At 39.1% G+C, this 19,403-nt stretch overlaps 1 protein-coding gene and 2 pseudogenes across 1 annotated transcript in view; 1 reads left to right on the plus strand and 2 right to left on the minus strand.

Moving 5' to 3' along the window:
• The window catches only part of Adamts12 (ADAM metallopeptidase with thrombospondin type 1 motif 12), a 286,768-nt gene that overhangs the window by 185,975 nt on the left and 81,390 nt on the right, over window positions 1-19,403 (minus strand). The window lies entirely within an intron of this gene.
• Window positions 1,379-16,422, plus strand: LOC134478173 (testis-specific Y-encoded-like protein 5; annotated as a pseudogene).
• Window positions 15,359-18,582, minus strand: LOC134478069 (tyrosine-protein phosphatase non-receptor type 13-like; annotated as a pseudogene).

Raw genomic sequence — 19,403 nt, forward strand, 5'->3', positions numbered from 1 at the left:
ACACTTTTCATGACTCCTCTAGATGAGACCCACTAACTTCTGGCTTTCTTCTGGCTTTATGCTTGTTTGTCCAGTATTAACATTAAAATTGAGAAGTCTGACACTTTTCTGAATCAGTCATTTCTAAATAGTCTGCTCTAGATTTCGAAAGAAGGTCAGGTACGGAGCCTTGGAGAGGGCAATGCATGACACTGAGGGAATGAGGCCAAAGGTGCAGTGGAGATTTCCAGAAGTTGCAGAATGCTGGACATGTAGAATGTCTGCTGAGGGAAGCTGCAGGTCATGAATGGAGTCATCCAAGAGAGGGGTCATATGGACTGTAGCTGTCAAGGACAAAAGGGTCACTCAAGCTCCTTTGAATTCACATCTTAACCAAATGTGAACCCAGATGCCAGAAATGGAACTATAGGATTTAACATATTCCCTGCTAGATTTTGGTCTTACTTTGGTCAGTTTTTTTTTTCTATTTCACGCTATAGGAATTAGAATGTCTTTCCTACACTATTGTATGTTAAGATTATGTAACTTATCTTTTATTTTTATAGAGTTTACAGCTAAGGTTTTGCCTGGAATCTCAGAAGCTACTTAGATTTTGATTTTTGAAAAATGTTGGAACTGTTGAGACTTTAGGAAAGGGATTAGTGTGTTTCCAGTTGTTTAGAAGATAGCTGTATTATGACAGGCAGAATTATGAACTTTATATTGTCTTAATCTGGACATAAAGTATGGTTGAGGAGATGTATTTGGGTGTACATTTGGTGAAGGGTGGATTGTGAACATTAATTCCAATACATAGACTTCATTGGGTTAAGAAATGCCTGGTAGATTAGTAAAGCATGCTTCAGGTATGATCTTGGGTCCTATGTGTATGGTCCCTAGATGATTCTGTCTGAAACTCTTTCCTTGCTCTGCTTCCTAACCACGGTGAACTACCATTGGCTCCATCTTACCATTTCACCATAATGTCTCTGCCTTACAGTCAGCCAATCATGGATTGAAATCATGAGCACACAGAGGGAGTATAGACAAGAAGAAAATTGATATGATCCAAAAATTCCAACAGGCTTGGGACTTACAGAGGCTGGATATGATGGATTCCAGGGAGGACGGACGGATGGAATTAATAGAGTACCTGTCTCCTTTCCCACATCAGGCAGAATTATATTGCCAAGTGTTTATTTCCTAAGCAGTAAGCTAGAGGTTTCTTCTCTGCCTGGATTAAATGGCTCAAGAAATTAAGAGTTTCATAGTCTGGCATTTGGGAATCCTCCATCCATAACAATGTGAGATCCACTGCAACTCTACTTGAACAATCACAAGCCTCATATACATATACAAAACACTTAACTAGCTTCTCAGCACCGTCTCATAACTATGGATGGATAAACAGATATTCGGTCAATGCAAGAAAACCTCCATGAAAAAGAAGGTAAATAAAAAGGAAAAAAAATTGGAGAAATCAGATAAAACAGGAAGTAAAAAGAAATGTAACAAGCAAGAAAGAAGACAGAAAAGCCTTGAATTCATGTCCTGCAAGTATTTTAACTATATTGTAGCCATAAATCAAGAAGATATTTTGAAAAAGAAAAATCAGATAGTAAGGAAGAGCTCATTGGGTAGAAAAGGACTGATGAAATTTTAAAAGGAAGTAACAGAAACGCTGGAAGGTTGTCAACTTTCTTGTTGATGAGACACAACACCTAAACCTACAACTGGACTACATAATGCAATTACTCTGTCAATGGGGCCAAGCTATAACATCATGATTAGACATTCTGGAGAAATGAAGACTGTATCTGCCTTTGGGATAATATACATTGAAAGCCTCAGGAATACATACTATGGATCCCAAAACTCCCTCTACTTTTAATATATTTTCCCCATTCAAAACAAGGGAAACAGTTTAGGCTCAAAGACATTCAGGAGGGCAGTATTTATAACAATGAGCCCACATAGGAAACAATTTAAATGACCAACCAAAGTGGATTAGGGAAGGAAGAGCGTGGCTTTGGAGCAGCCTGCTTACCACTGTGAGCAGCTGCAGCAAAGGTCAAAAGTCCTCCGTCACCAAAAGCCTGGGCAAAGGCCTGGCCAACGCCGAGTCTTTGCTGCTTCTGAGACGCCTCAAAAGACCTGGACCCACCACGGTTCCAGAGCCCCAGGAAGCCCCTTGGGTGGCACAGGGTGGCCTGGCGCGGGTGGGGGTGGCCCAAAGGTTGCTGCTGGTGGGCAACCCAAGAAAGGGGCGGCTGGGGAGTATACCCCGGCCCGGTGGGGGAGGAAAGGAAAGTGATGGTCATGTCTTCTGGGTCTTGGCCCCTAGCGACTGAAGACAACACAGATTCCCAGGACCCTGTCCCGCTGAAGCTGGAGGCTTGATTTACCACAAGCTCTCATGCAAGTTCAGGCAGCAGCGACTCCCTAAACGGAGAGCCACAATGAACTCAGCAAAGAAGATCCCGGGCTTTTGAGGCAAGCTTTCCAAAGACATCCCCAGCTGTCTGCCTTTCTGAATGGCCAAGATTAAGAAGTGCTAAGCTATTTGAATAGCTTGGAAGGGGAAGAACTGGGCCTCGCTAGATTGGGCTACAAGATCAAGTTCTACTTTGGCCATAACCCCTATTTCCAAAATAAGGTGCTCATCAAGGCATATGGGTATGGGTCTTCCAATCAGGTGGTTGCTTGTTCTACTCCTATCCAGAGGCTCCAAGGGCACAAGTTGCACTCCATGACTCGGAGAAACTCAAAAGAGAATGGTAGCTTCTTTGGGTGGTTTGTCAACTACACTGCTATTGAATCTGAAAAGATTGCTGAGATAATCAATGAAGACGGATGGCTCAATCCCCTGCAGTACTACCTTCTGAGTGAAAGATCCCATCGAGAGAAAGCAAAAGAGGGCCGGCCAGGCCCAGCAAAGTAGCCAGGGGAGAGCCCTGTGCCTAGGGTAAAACCCCCAACTGACTCTGTGCAAGTCTGTCTACTGCCTCCTGCGGGACCTGTTCCTGGCTGTCTACATATGTGCTTTGGCTGTCTGTGGTCTCTTCATCTTGGCTTCTATGTGCTGTAAAATGCATTTGGACATTAGCCAGAATATCACACTTATGATCATGCTCTTTTGCCTTGCTGTGGCTTTCCTGTTTTATTTTGTTTTGTTTTGTTTTGTTTAACAATAGTGTCACATTATGTAATCTCATCCAGCTGTGTGTATGTTAAGTACTTATACTTGATATATATCCTGCCTTTCTAAAACATTGCCTGGACCATTTTTGATTCTGGCCTTCCCTGCTTCTCAAGCATTCTTCAGGAGGCTTCCCTAAACATTCTCAAGCATTCTTCAGGAGGACTAGAGCATCCTCAAGCTCTGCTGCTTCATGGCCAGTGACTTGCTAGGCTTCAAGTTCATGCTGACCACGCACTTTGTCAATGGGAAGCTTTACTGTTACCACTGCAAAATTAAGCAAATGCATATGATGAGAATTTATTGTCATGCAGGAGTGGGAGCAGCAACTAAGATGCCACCTACCGTATCTCCAGCTTTGGACAGCAGAATGGCACGTCACTGCTGGGCTTTGATGGACAGTGTGCCATGTATTCTCTACCACTGTGTGTTTTGCCTCTGGGCATGTCTGCTGATGAACCTTTGATATCTGTCTATGCCTGGTGACTGTCAGACCTCTCAATTTTGTCTAGGTTGCTATTGGCCCTCAGTGGCTTCCTGATCAACAAAGACCTCAGGAGCTTCCTACAGACTCATGAACTCTGACAGTGCATGAGACACACACCTGCCCTCCCCGGACTTCAGGACCCTCCTGGCTGAGACTGTTATGTATGGACACATGCTGTCTTCATGCTGTGACTCTAGGCAAGGGTGAGCCTGAACCCCACCTTTGTCAACTAAATGCCTTTGTCAATCTCCTTAATTTCCTCTAAAATATGACTGGGGTACCCCAAGGGAAGCACTGTGGAGGAGGTGTTTCTCATCTGTGGACTGCTGTCTGCTTGACTTTGTCTCATTTCTCCATGGAACTTCCTTGACTTCCAGACCGTTCTCCCACTCTGCCTCCCACTTTCCACCTTTCTTCCTCTTCCTATCACCTTTCTTCCCCTCTACCCCTTTCCTTTCTTCCTTTTTCTGTGTTCCTAAACAGTATAAATAGCTGTTATCCTGCATGCATGTTGAAAAAATAAAACCTTATATCTCTGTTAAAAATTGGATTAGTAAATAAACTGCATAACATACATAAGATGTTACGCAGTAAAGAATGTCTTAGGTTTTTAATGACATAGAAAATGTTCATTGTATGATATTAAGTGAAAGAATGGTTACATGTTCAACATGATTCAATTTTCTTGAAACATACAGAAAATACGTAGACTATAATCATTCATATATACTTATATATATATATATATATATATATATAAATGTTAATTATTATCATTCCTGAATAGTTAGAAAAGTTACTTTCTCTTTTATACTTTATTAAAAGTTCTGAATTCGCCATATTGGATATACATTTGTTTTATGATAAAAATTAAGTCATTGTCAATCTGCAGTCCCCAGGGAAAGCAGCTGATAGCAGGGAAGAGGAGGAAGATGTAGTTGTTAGGTAACATGAGGAAGAATCACTAAAAAACAAGAGAAGGGAAAAGAATATTAACCAAAAAAAGGTAAGAAAAGGAAGCAGAAAGGTGGAACAAATGTTTGATCAGTAGATAAACAAATAGAAATAGCATAAGTATCTGTTTTGTTATACAATTTAAAAGTTGTAATATAATGCCCTGGGAGAAACCATTCACGCCTCTGCTGGTTGATAAATAAGCGCAGACCAGACCACCAGGAGCAAAGAGAGTCAGGCTGTTTACAAAATGTTAAAGTGGATTGTGCAGAATCTCCACCTTGATTTCCACAGTCCTTGCACAAGTCTACATTCCCATTAGCATTGAAGAAGTGTTCCTCCTGCCCCCCCCCCCGCACACTTGCCAGTATCTGTTGATTTCTAGGTGATAACCATTCTTTCTGGTGAGATGATATTTCAGTGTTTTAATTTGCATCTCTTGAAGGATCAGTGATGTTGAACATTTTTTCATATATTGTTTTCTGTTTGCACTTCCTCTTCTGAGAACTGTCTATTCATTTAAGATGCCCATTTCTGGGTTGAGTTAAATTCAGGAGGGAGGTCTGATTTTTTTCAGTTCTTTGCATGTTCTACATAATAGTCATTTGTCTGAAGAACAACTGGCTAAGATTTTTTTCCACTCTGTAGGTTGTCATTCCACTTTGTTGATGATTTCCTTTGCTGTTCAAAGGCTTTTTAATAAGATGAGCACTCAGGTGTTGATTCTTGGTATTATTTTCCATGACATCAGGGTTGGGTCATGAAGTCTTTGCCTACACTTATGTGTTCAAGAGTTCTACCTATTCTATCTTCCAGCAGGTTTGGTGTTTCTATTTTAATATTTAGATCTTTGATGTATACTGATTTTAGTTTAGAGCCTGATGATACACAAGAGTCTGCTTTTACTCTTCAACATGTGGAAAGCAAATTTTTCTCCAGCACTATGTACAAAAGAGGCTGTCTTTCTTCCAGTGAATGTGTTTGGGCCTTTTGTCAAAGATAAACTGGCTGAGTGTGCTTGAAATTGTTTATGCATCTTCTCTTCTGTTCCACTGTTCCTCGGGTCTGTCTTTTTTGCCAGCACTGCGCTGTTTTTACCACAGTAGCAATGTAGCATAATTTCAGATCAGGGATTGTGGTGCCCCCTGCCTTGCCTTTGTTGCCTAGAATTGCCTTTGCTGTGCTAGGTCTCTTCTGGTTCCAAATGAATTTTAAGAATGTTTTCTCTCGTTCTGTGAGATAGACTACTGTTATTTTGATTAGAATTGAATTAAATCTGTATAACAACTTTTGATGTATGGCCATGTTTATTTTTATTTTTATTTTGGTTCTTCCTATCCAAGAGCAAAGGATATCTTTCCATTTTATGATATTCCATTTGAATTTCTTTTTCAGAGTAGTATAGTTTTCAATGTAGAGATTTTTTACTTCTTTTGCTAGATTTATTCCTAAGTGTTTTTTATTGGTGCTATTATGAAAGCCGTAGATTCCCTAATTTATCTCTCATTGAGTTTATTATTGATGTACAGGAATGCTATTGATTTTTTCACATTAACATTGTATCCAGCTATTTGACTGAATCTGATTATCAAATCTAGAAGTCTTTTGATGGAGTTTTGGGGGTCATTTATGTATTGTGTCATTTGCAAATAATGATAATTTAAAAAATTAGAACTAGAGATTCCATTTGACCCCTTTTGGATGTCTTCCCAGAAGAATTAAAAACATCATATCACAAGAATACATGTGCACTATGTTTATAACAGCACAGTTCATAATACCTAAATTTTGAAAACTACCCAAATGCCCAGCAACTAAGAGATTTAGCTCAGCGGCATAAGCGCCTGCCTTGCAAGCAGGCAGTCATGAGCTCGATCCCCGGTACAATAAAAAGGAAAAAAGACCAAAAAAAAAAAAAAAAACAAAAACAAAAACACATAGTGGGCTCTGCAGCTCCCACATCCAGGCTGTGCCACCCCGCACTCCTGCACATCACCACCGCCATCGTTGGATCCCAGGAGGCAGGCTGCAGCACTGTTCACACTATTGAAGATGAACTATGGGTCAAACCTGCTGCAGAATGTAGCCTTTTGCTGAGAATTTACATCTTGGACAATTCCCTTAAAAACAAGTAAATGACCTCACAAAATGTATCTGACATGAAGCAGCTTGGGATGCAAAGTGCTCTACTCAGTAGTTGTAGAATCTATCCAGGCTCTAGGAAAATCTGAAGATAGGATCATAGCAGAGAATATAGACATAAGTTCAGCCATATACTTGTCCTGATTATAACACCAAGAGTCACTGCCAACTAAGACAAAGTCTGGTCTTCCTGTGTATGATCTGCCTTGAAGGCAACACCTAGAAGTAAGCTAGAGATTTTTGTATCAGCTGCTCCACATGAAAGACCAGCAGACAGAGTCAACATCAGCAAGATCCCCTGGACTGTCAGTTGGACTGGGATGGACAAGATGGACTGAACATCTGGAGAACTTGGCTAAGGAATTGCTCATTCCAGACATTTCTTCATGTAACAGGAGTTGAAAAGAACCCTGGAGAAAACAGTCCCAACTACTATCCAAGTTAGGGAAAAAGGAGGAAAAGAAACAGAGGCTAGCCTTGAATTTGGGATCCTCCAGCCTCGGCCTCTGAGTGCTGAAACTACAGGCATGTGCCATGGTACCCAGCTTCCCTGATCTATTGTTAGGTGCACACTAGTACAGCACTATCTGTAGGGGACCCAGCAGATGCAGTGAACAGTCACAAAGAATGAAGATAGAAGTAGCCACAGAAGAAACTTGAATTGTAGAGAAGCACTGTGTAGAAATCTACCTGTTGGGTTGTAGGACCAAAATTTAAAAAACAGTTATAAAATGTTAGAGATTTTACCTAATAAACTGAGAAAATGAGAAATATAATATACCCGTAGTTTAGGTAGGACACTGGGGTAAAATATAAGTTAAATTTATTAAGTCTGAATAAAAACATACTTATAAAAGAGCTAAGAAAGTATCTGAAATATGGTTGTAAATGAAGGGCAGGTTTGTGGGGAAAGGAGTGGAAAGTAGAAAAATGGGTATTTCAAGAACAGCACATTGTTATGGAGGTGTCTTGTTTTTCCATCAATTTTGAGGCGTGGTTTTGTGGGGTATATTGGTCAGGTTTGGAGGTTGCTTTCTTTTGTGACTTTGGATACATGGCTGCATGCCCTTTGCAACTCGAAGGTTTGTGTTGGGAAGTCTGCCATCATTCTGATGTTTTCCTTTGTGAGTGCTCTGTTTCATTTCTCTAGCTGTTTTTAATGTTTTGTTCTTGTGCTGAGTTTCTGCGATAGTGATTATTGTGTGTCCAGGTATGGATTTGTTTTGGGTGTGGCTGGTTAAAATTCTGTGTGCCTCACTTGTCTGTGTGCCAGGTCCTTTCCCCATGTTTGGGAAGTTTTCTGACGTTGCTTTGGTAGGTGAACTTTTGTTTTGTTTGTGTTGACCCCTGCTTGTTAACTGACACCTACTATTCTTGAATTGTTTTTCTTTGTGTCATTCTGCAGCCATTGACTTATTTCTTGTTCCTTGTTGTTTTGGAGGCATCTTTTCTTTCATTATCCCTGATTGCAGTCCTGTCTTCAGGGTCTGGAGTTCTGTCTTCAGTCTCTTTCTGATGGTTTTGCCAACTATTGATGGAGTTTCTATGATAAAGAATAACTAAAGGAATTCATGACCAGTAAACCACCACTACACACTACAAAGAACTCTGAAGGATAGTATAGAGAGAGATAAAATTACCACAGTTTCAGGAACAACAGCAGATAGGAACTGCCAAATAGGGAAAGCCATTGAATAGAGGAGAAAAGAGGGGATCCAACAGCATTAGGATAGTACGGCAGGTGAGCCAATGCATGCTAGCTGTAACCATTAATGTAGATGTCCTCAATCATCAATATAATGAAACACAGGAAGCGTGGATTAAGAAATAAGACCCACCTATATGCTGTACACAAGAAACACATTTGACTAGAAAAGAAATTGAAACTGAAAGTGAAGGAGAGAAAACAATGTTCCATGTGACAGAAAATCCCAAAAAAGTAGCTTGCTCATCAACCACAGAATGGATAAGAAAGATACAATATTTTTATACAATGAAAAGCTACTCAGCTATAAAGAAGGATAATCTTGAGGCTCTTGTAGACAAATAGATGCACTTTGAGATCATGTTCATGTGTGAAATGATCAGGACTCATATGGGTGAACATTATGCTATCTCCCTAGCATAAAACTTGAAGGAGTTAGTGATAAGCAAAATGTACAATAGATATTGTGAAAGTGACAGGGGAAGAAACATCTAAAAAAGAAAATGTAACCATTGATAATTTCCTATTATCTTGTTTTGAATTCTTGTACTGTTTCCATAGTTTTGCAAGGTTGATTTGTCAATTTCATTGTCTTGTTTTGTTATATTTTACTATGTCTGATAGTATGGGCAGCTATTTTGAAGATAAAAAGATATATCACAGTATCCATTGTTGATTTCCTATTATCTGGTTTTGAAGTCCTGTGACACTTTCATTGTTTTGTTTTGATTGATTTTACTGTCTTGCTTTCTTAGATTTTATTATGTCTGATGGTATAGACAGCTATCTTAAGAAAACGAGACATTTTGGTAGTCATTGTTGATTTCCTATTATTCTATTTTGAAGTCCTGTATCACTTGCATTGTTCTATTCTGATTAGCTTTATTCTGTTTTATTTTGTTTGGTTTTATTCTCTTAAAAAAAAGATGTAGCTTTTTTATACAATAAAGTACTATTTGGCCATAAAGAAGGATAAATTTGAGACATTTATAGCTAAATGGATGCATCTTAAGACCACAATGTTTTTTTGAAACAAAGTCTCACTGTGTAGTACAGTCTGGCCTTGAACTCACTATGTAGTTGAGGCAAGGTTCAAATTCCTGGCAATTCTCCTGCCTCAGCATCTTGAGTGCTGTGATTACAGGCATGCACTACCATACCCAGCCCATTGAGACCATAATCTTGTGAAATAAATTGGACATACATGTGTAAATACCATTTTGTTTCTCCTGTGTGAGAAATTTAAAGTGTAAATAAGAACCAAATTATAAAATAGATATTATGAAACAGGAAGAAGTTATTCAAAGGAAAAGAATGGAGGGTAGAGGAAGGAAGGAAAAAGAAAAAATGATAAAAAAGGATAAAATGGAAAAAAGTTTTGTAAATAAGAAGGAGAAAGAAGAGCTGAGGAGAGGGCAGGAAATGAGAAAAAAAAAGAGGAACTAAGACATAAGCATGTACAGGTACCAAGTTTTCTATGATGGATGTGATCATTACGAATATCTAAATTGTGCCAATAATCCTAATAGATTAAAAAAGTGGATTTGTTGGTCATTAGCATCACTCTGAGCCATTCCAACTCCACTTGCTCTACTCAGTCATTTATTGTTTTCTTCATAGCAAAAGATGGAAACCATATGTGAGGATAATTTTTGCAAAACATGTCTCTAAAGCTAGAGGAGTGATTATTAGCACAATTGCTACCTACAGGGAAATAGGACCATTAAGATTTTGGAGGCTTTCTGAGTTATAAAAAAATCACTATTTCAAAACCTTTCTGAATCACAAGCAAAGGAAAACACTTAACTGTTTGATTGACATCTGATTTTCCAAGCTATTAGTTTTGAACTGCATTTCAGTAATATAGCAGAATTGTGTTTTGCATGTTTTATAACTTGAAAATACAGGATGTAATTATTGTACAAAACATAGTCATATTCATTATATAAGGCTTATGGCTTAATTTTATTATTCCAAATCATTTGGAAGGTTCTTAATGTTCATGCCTTTCCTTTTATAGTATATTTTTGGCTTTAACCATAAAGTTAGTTCCAATGTTACTTATGCAAAAATAAGATTATATTTATTACTGTGTTCATGTGAGGAAAAAATCTCCACACATTGTTGTATAGTAGAATTCATATTGCTAAAAGGAGATAACAATAAAACATGATAACGTAAGTGTGGTAGGCAGAATAATGATCTCTTCCATTAAAGATGTCCCTGCCTAGGTTCATTGTAAGTGCAGAGGCATGCAAGATAGGAAGAAGAAAAATTACGGCAACCTGAGAAGAGTATCAGGTGCTGGTTTAAAATAAGGAGGAATGGGACTGTGAGCCACAGAATGTAAGTGAGCTCTAGAAGCTGGAAAAGACCAGGAAATGGGTTATCCCCCTACAGCCTACAGAAAAAAAACACTGATTTTGATTCACTGAGACCCATTTAAAACAGCTAAAATTATAAAATAGTTTGTTTTAAGTCACATGGGTTATGGTGAATCATGAAAGTAGTAATAGAAACCTAATACAGCATAATTGCACACATTAAGTGTAAAGGATGGCACAAACCAGAATTGAGATGCCAGCTCTCAGTAAGAGATCATCTAAGCCTAGACAAATACTACTACCCAGTCATGGTAAAAAGGGCTAACTTTGCTCCCTGGGTCTAGCCTAAAATACCTGAAAGAACTTAAAAATGAAAGTATTTTATTCATTTAAAATCAGTTACAGAGTGATACCGTGAGTTCATCTCAACCTCGAGAGTTTCGCCAAAATGAGCACAGTTACTCAATAGAAAATGCCAAGTTTGTGAAAGCTGAAGCACAATTCTTTTTAGATATAGACACCCCAAGAAATTTAGTTGACTTGGGTCAATTGATAAAACATAAGAGACAGAAAAGAAAGGCCGGAAGGAAACGGAGTGAGCTAGAGCAGTGCGGAGATGCTCCTGATGTGGATCCTGAACAAGTCACTAGATCCCTCAGGCTCAGGTCTCACACCTGAGCAAAGCGCACGGCAGCACCTGCCCTTTTCTCCTCTCATGGATGCAGTGAAAACTAATAAAACTCTATACATGAATTCATACAGTATGTATATCCCTCTAGAATTTTTAGTTTAATAGTCACTATAACGGATTTTGCTACAAATCACAGTTACACTCTACTAATAGTTTCCTTTGAAATAATTTCATGCTTACAGATGGTGGGTAACTGCTGATTTCATAATGTGACAGTCAATCTGATGATATTTCATCTAAGGTCAGCATGAGCTCATGGTTTTAAATATGTCTTCATTCCACAGGTTCCAAAGAGACTGTCCCAGAACATTTTGTTTGACCTTAAAGGCATTAAAAAGGAAGTGCCCTTATGCCTTAGGTCCTGGTTACTTACCATTTTGAACTGAGTTTAGGAAAATTTGAAATCTGTGGGGAGCAAGAGACCCTATTTGGAACAACTTGCAACTTTTCTGGAGCATTCTGGGAAACCGTGGGGACATACACAACTTTTTCTCATTAGTCATTAATTCGTAACTTTCATCTGTTAAGGGGGCAGGGAGGAATTTTTTTAATATTACAAGATGTTTTTTTCAGTATTTGCACCACATTACTGTGAACTACAATAGTCTCTTTTACAGGAAGTTTTTATTTTTGCAGTTTATTTTTGTTAACAGTCCCGTTAAGATACTATAAAATATTCACATGTATTTCACGTTATGGTCACTCTGGAAAATAACATACAAACCTAGTTAAAAGTTTCTTTTTAAGTTATTATATAATACAATAAAACAAGAAAATAGTAAGAATCAAGTTCACATAATTATTGGGTAAGTTTTATATATGTTTTATTTTTATTCTTGGGAGGAAATATTGAGCAGCATATTTTGGAAAGTTTCACTACTTTTTTGTTTCAGAAAGAACAAACAAGGGATTAGAATCCTTTCCTATCTATTTCCAAGTATACGTTTAGAAGACTACATGACTTTTTTGTTTTGTCTTTCAAGTTATATATTGCTTAAGAATCTGTGCAAGCCACAAAAGACAAGATTGAACTTGATACATTCATTCTTGGTTTGGGTGATAAATAGTTCAGTATTATGTGATATTCATTTATAGTTGTCATCTTATCATCTCAGCCAGCAGGCAGAACACCGAAATGAGAACGAGAAGACCTGCCCTTGACTTGGGGACAGTAATTTAACTTCCGGACCCTTTGTTGCTATAATTAGAAATTATGTTTGCCATGCTCTGTTATATAAAAACTGGATCCTAAAGAGAACATAATTTCAGTTTACTGAGGCAGGCTGAAAAAGATCTTGTCTGCAAGCCGACTGGGGGACACCTCCACAGGAAGGTGGGCTGGCCCTTCTGCAGGTGCTAGGTGAGGAGATGGAGCTTCAAACACAGAACCTGCTTTAACCTGCTCAAGCAGAGTGGATATCCAATGTAAATTCCTATTCATTTCCACTAGAACTTTCATTAAAATATACTGCAAATCTCATCTTTGCATAATTTATTACCCAGATTCACTTAAAAATTTAGTAGGGAGAACTAGTACCTACAAAGAGCTAGGCATTATCATGTCAGGGGCAATCTAAAGAGTAATAGAGCTTGGGCTCTGGAAAGAGACTTCCCACCTATACATCATGGCCCTACTGCTCACTAGCTCTGGGGCCCGCACAAGTGAATTTCTCTATTTTTCTCTGATTTTTCAGAGCATAGACAAATTCACTTGATAAGAGAAACAATAACATTAGCACTCACCTCATGAGACTGTGGCAGGGATTAAATTAAAAATTAATGTGAAGTGCTCAGTATAATAGGAAGCACTCAGTATTGTTAGCCAAGGATAAGCACCATTATGGGGATGTTCAGTCCACATTTTGTTACACAAAACTATATGCCAGTCTTATGAGCAGGCTCATACACACATTCAAATATTTTTTTTAATGATATGCCCTCAACTTTTTTTAGGATTAATATATCTAGAATAGAGATTTTTAAAAATCTGTTTTGTTATGATTGAAGACATTGTATATTTTTTCTGGAAATAATCCTACTTCCAACAAAAATTTCTATCTCTTGAAGAATTAGGAGGTGTAATTCTTTATAGAATGAAAATTATATAAAAATGCACAAACTAGTGTTTGACAGTTTTGATCTACAAAACACTAATCCCATATGGATCAAACTTTGTTTCATGCCTCAGAGGTGCCTTCATTATCAGGATCTATTGCTTCATCAAATTTGGCTATAACAAGAGTTCTTATGAGCATCTTTGTTTCTTTCGCATCATTAATTAGTTCCATTTTGGGGGGGGTACCTGGAACCAAACTCAGGACCTTGTGCTTACCTGGCAGATGCTGTTGCCACTGAGCTATATCCCTGGCTCAATTGGCTCCTCTTTCAAGAATCTGAGGGTAAGATTTTGAAACACTTTAGGAGGCAAGAGATGTATAAGCCATTTTTCTACCATAGAGTTGTTTGAAAGATCAAATGAGATAATATACAAATTAAAAGTACTTTGAACTTAAAATCTAAAAAGTTTGAACCCACTGACTTAGGTCACTGCACATATTCAGTTTTCCTCCTACAACTTTGATTCAGATTCTTTATAAACTATAAACCTGAACATTTAAAGTCTTCAAATTCTCCTCATAATATTTAGGATTAAGATTGATTCTTAAAATTTTTTGTTTGTTAATTTATCTCTATCTCTATCTCGATCTCTATCTCGATCTCTGTCTCTGTCTCTGTCTCTGTCTCTGTCTCTGTCTCTGTCTCTCTGTCTGTCTCTCCCCCTATCCTTTCTCTATGGCACTGGAGAGTTAACCTAGCACCTTTGTACTCAGCTACATCCCCAGCCTTTCTTATTTTTCATTTAAAGACAAGGTCTTGCTAGGTTGCCCAGGCAGGATTTGAACTTGTGATCCTCCTGCCTCATTCTCACAGAGTGCTGGGATCACAGATACGAGCCACCATGTCTGCCTCCCCTTGGTTCTTGACTATAACCTGGCTTTAATATCCCCCTCTTTTGAGATTCTTCTGTTCTTAGAATGTGTTTTTTCCTCTCATGTCTCTGTATCTGTAACCACACTGCACCCTTGGGCTGGAGAGCTCATGTTCTCTAAGCAAATCATTTTTACAAGATTCAGCTCAAGCATCCTTTTAAAATGACTCTCTTGGTTAAATATCTTTCAGTCAAATTGAGCTGTCAGCTCAGGTATTATGTTAGACTTCTACTTAATGTCCTTATCTTCAATTTGTCATTTATTTATTTTATCAACAGTAGCCTAATGAATAGGCTCCATTACAACACCATAATGCTAAAAATTCCTCTCTCCACTCTCAGGTGAGGCCAACTCCTTAGCACAGAGTTGAAGGTTTCTATTGTTAGTTCCAGGACTGCTGTGTCAAGATATAAGAAAGGGCCGGGCATGGTGGAGCACACCTGCAATCCCAGCACTCAGGAGGCTGAGGCAGGAGAATCCCTGGGGCTCAAGGCCAGTTTGGGCTACAAAGTGAGTTCAAGGACAGTCTGAATGGCATAGTGAAACTCTGTCTCCAGGGAAAAAAAAGATACAAGAAAGAATATAATGGAAATGGGGCGGGGCAGGGCAGAGTGGAGGTACAGTTTGTAAACCTACCATTTTCTTTTAAGTGTACTTGGGATGAAGAAGTTCCAGAGTTATTCATAGTCATTCTTGTGATATAAGTTAAATTAGACATTTTATAAAATGATCAGATATTACAGAAATAATGTCTTCTGAAGTACTCAAAAAATCAATAAAATATTAAGGCACCAACACTTTATCCTGAGAAAAATATGTCTTTGCACAATGGGCACATTTACTATTTTGAAATAGCACCCAAGCATGTTAACCTATTTGATGGCATAAATTTAAACACAAGTATGTTGTTTTTGACAATGATATTTTGATATGTCAAACATGAAATGATGAAATGGTTTTAAAAGCATTTGTCCAACTGTTAAAAATTCAATATTCAATAAAATCAATAATTCAAACAAAAGACAAATGCAGAGAATAAATTCCTTCACGGATTATAGAATAGCTACTAGTTCCTAACACATGGTAGATAATCTTGTCGGACAAAGCCTTTGTGGTGAAAACAGCTTAGAATCTAGGAGACCTCATTCTGTGTGAACATACTTTGAAAATCTAATGTATTGATGAATCTCTCACTATTTCAACAATTTTATCTCTGGGATGAAATCTTGCCTTTTATCTGCTTTATTTTTTTTTAAACCCATTCAACTTAAATGGATGGTAATGGAATCTCTGAAACTTGTGGATGCCTATATTAATAACGCTGCTTCCCATAAATATTTATTAACCATAAAAGAGTTCTCTTCCGACTCCATTTATCCCACACATCCATATTCCAACTATAAATTTTTTTTAAAAATTGGACTTTAGGTAATTAAGGCTAAATTTTAGGCAGAAGAGAGTTAAGTAGTAGTAATTGATAAAATAACAGAAGAGGATGTTCTTGCTTTTCTTTTGTCTCTTCGGTTGCTTTTATTTTGAGTAGTAGTTCAGATTTCTGCACCTAGCTCTCAAGTTGTCTGAGTGTGTGATGTCACTGCCTTTTCTCTTTAAGATACATGGGGTCAGGACAACCTGAACTATCCATTTAGTAAGGATATATCTTTTCTCCTTAAATAATATCCCTTTAAAGGGAGACTTTAAAGAAACTTATGCCAACTAAGAATTTCTATCAACCATAAAACACTTCATAAACTAAGTTTCTGGAGACAATTATATTTATGCTAAACTGACAGCACCCTAAATAAGCCTTTCAAAAAATACAGCCTTATCAAAGTCGGGCCACACAGACTAGCTGGGAGAAATCAAGGGACAGCGACCCACATTAGTGGCACCATACTGTCGGGTTTTCCCACAGGACTGCCATGGGTACTGCGACCAAGAAGAAGCTTAAGTAACAGTCAGTGCTACGAAAAAAATCACTGTTATCTCACTGGGTGCATCAGGACATGGAACCTATAGTAAGTTCTCAGGCACTGATCTCCTTCGCTTCACTGTGAGTACACGGCTGGGAGAAAGAAGGTAAGCCTGTACATGCTGACCTGTGCCATGGGCTTGACCAGGGTCTTCCATGGATGAGTCTGATTTGTGTTTCTCCTTTCAGGACTTCTATTTAAACATGCAATGGACTTTGAGTTATTGAGTCTTGTGGGTCTGCCACAGATCCTGTACCAGATCTTGCCATCTGGTGGGAGGTTTTCCCACCAACTCCGCAAGGATTTGCAGCAGGGATTCCATGTCAACACTGACATTTTTCCATTGAGGAAAGAGAGCAGCCTGACTAGATCATGGTAGGATTTGCTCAGCCCGCTGGGCTTCTGCTCCCAGGAGGCCTTGTCACTCTTCTCCTTTCAACTGTTTTGCAACAGCTGATAAAGTGACAGCTCTGAGCAGAAGAGCCTCTTCAGAATTTCGGTGTAAGCTGACAGAGGTCACATGACAAGCTTGTGGAGGCTGCTACTGGCCAGGCTGCCAGTGCTGATTGGACGTCCCATGTTAAATCCTCTCTCGGACTCTAGGTGGAGGCTCAGGCTCTTAAGTGAAGCTCACTCAGTGTCTTGGGCATCTTGGTTGCTCTGTCTTGCTCACATCTGCAGCTGGAACTTATGCTGGGCAGAGCAGAGGTGCAGCAGGTACTTGCTGTTCTCTGTTTGGTTGTTCTCTGGCCGGAAGGCATGTTTTATTTCATCTGATGTATTCTGAAATATGATTTTCTTTTTAGAAAAAGAAATCTTGGCTTCCTTCCATGGAAAGTGAAGGACCAATGTGAGAACTCCATTGTAAACTTCAAATACTTGGACACCTTTAGAACAGACTCCAAGCAATATTCCTGTTTGTGATTTCTCAGGGTGCACCTGGTGAAAATGAACGCCATACTCTGTCAGCCTCTGGCAGAGCTTTAAAAATTTTAACTCTGTCTCTTTTTCAGAATCTCCCGCATAGGTATTATGCAATTTGGATAACACTTCTTTAATACAGGATAAATCAAGTTTCTCCGTCACTCTGGCAGGCAAATAATGCTCCATTCTAAAGTAAGACACCCCATTATCTGGCTGATCATCTCCATACTCAGTTTGGAGTGCCAAGGATGCTAGCCATAAGGAAGTCTCATCATCACAGTGTGTCCTGTTCTCCAAAATGTCTTACTGCAGCTGAATGTAATACTGATGACAGGTTAGAGTGTGTTGTATTAGGCTAATGTCATCCACAAAAAGTTTAATTCGAAAAAAAAAGTAAAATTAATAGTGGCTTTGTTTTTTTCCTTTGGTTCTTCTTTCCATCCTTCTATGACCACTTTGGTTAATTTTAAATCAGGACCAACAAAGAAATATTCATTATCTTTGAAGGTCGCTAAAGCAAACAAATGATGTTCCACAAGGTCAGTGTGGGCCATGACCATATCAAACACATCTTTACATACTGTTCCAGTATCACAGGTCAGTTCCAGTCTCTGTCCACTCAAAAGCATTGTGTTCATTTTTCTCTGATTATCCTCATTCTTCCCTTTTTTGTTAAGGATAGATGGTGGCAAATCCAAAGATACAAATGGTTCAACTGTCATTTTCACAAACTCAGGGCTATAGAAGTTCCGCAGTTTCATCCAGGTCATGGCTATCTCCAGGACCATCTCCCTCAGGGGATCTCCAGTAATGTCCAGCACAGAAGCCATGACCGTGTCTCTGGGGCATGAGCTGAGCTGAGACTGTTGAAGGGCCATTGTGGCTTGCAGCTGCTTCATCTCCTCCTCCTGCCATTTCAGCATGATCTCCTGGCTGTCCTCACTACTTTCCAGAGGTGTTTGATATTGTCTGCTACTTGGTCTCTGTAGCTGGCTTTGACCTGGAGTTTCATTCAGTCCTGGGAGATCACTGCTAGATTCAAACCTCTTTGAAGCATCAGGACTTCTCACTGGTCTGAAATCTGATTCAGAGGAAATAACTGATGAACTTTCACTAGATGTACTACAGATATCACTGAGGTAAGTTCTGTACCCTTGTACTGGTTCTTTGGTAATCCTTTTCCTCTCAATCAGTCTCCAATAGCCTGGCTTTGATCAAGCTTTTGATCATTGTTATGCAAAAGCTGATCCGCCCCAGAAAGGTTTCCCAGAACCAGTGTTGCCAACTGTTTCACATAGGAAAATTAAGGTGCACAATTGCTATTCCTGGTGTGGGCAACACAGGCATCCAGGACAGTCCAAAGAGAAATCTGAGTGTAAATAATATCCTCACACATTCGAAGGAGTAAGCTACTGAGATGATTTCCAAGCTAAATAAGCTGGCTCTGAGTACTTCATGATGAGCACCCCAATATAATGTCATTCCAAGAGAATAAACATGGACGTTTTCAACAGCTGAGAGAGAAGTTAGTGATTGATTTTGAAGAACTTATGGTGCAGTGAACGCCCGAAGATTCTGAATGAGAATGTTTTCATCTGTAAATGATACACTACCAGATGATAGCAACAGCAGAGACCGTGGAGAAACGGTGAAGCCAGGATCTGCTCTGCTCACTTTTCTGAATAATTCCTGGAGACTTTTGGCACTCTGGTTTAGAACAGCCCATATTTCTTCCTCCTGCAGTGATCTGCCCCGAACCTCCAGGGCCTCAGATAGTGACACATGCACATTACCTCGCGGAGCCTGGCCCGCCTCAGTGCCTGCAGCCTGCGCCCAGCACGGGCTGTCAGAGGCAGAGCTGAGAGCCTGGGAACACTGCTGCTTGCCGGTACAAGAGTCCTCAGGCCACAGACCACGGTGTGTCACCTCTGCTCTGCACGTGTGGCCACCCACAGGGAGGAATTCTTAATGGCCCATAATTCAGTTTCTCCCAAGACGTATTAGCTACTCCAAATAAGTTCAAATCTAACCAATT

Source organism: Cavia porcellus, unplaced genomic scaffold, assembly GCF_034190915.1.
Source record: "Cavia porcellus strain 051 isolate PalLab524CR breed Dunkin Hartley unplaced genomic scaffold, mCavPor4.1 scaffold_11, whole genome shotgun sequence".
Classification (NCBI taxonomy): Eukaryota; Metazoa; Chordata; class Mammalia; order Rodentia; family Caviidae; genus Cavia; species Cavia porcellus.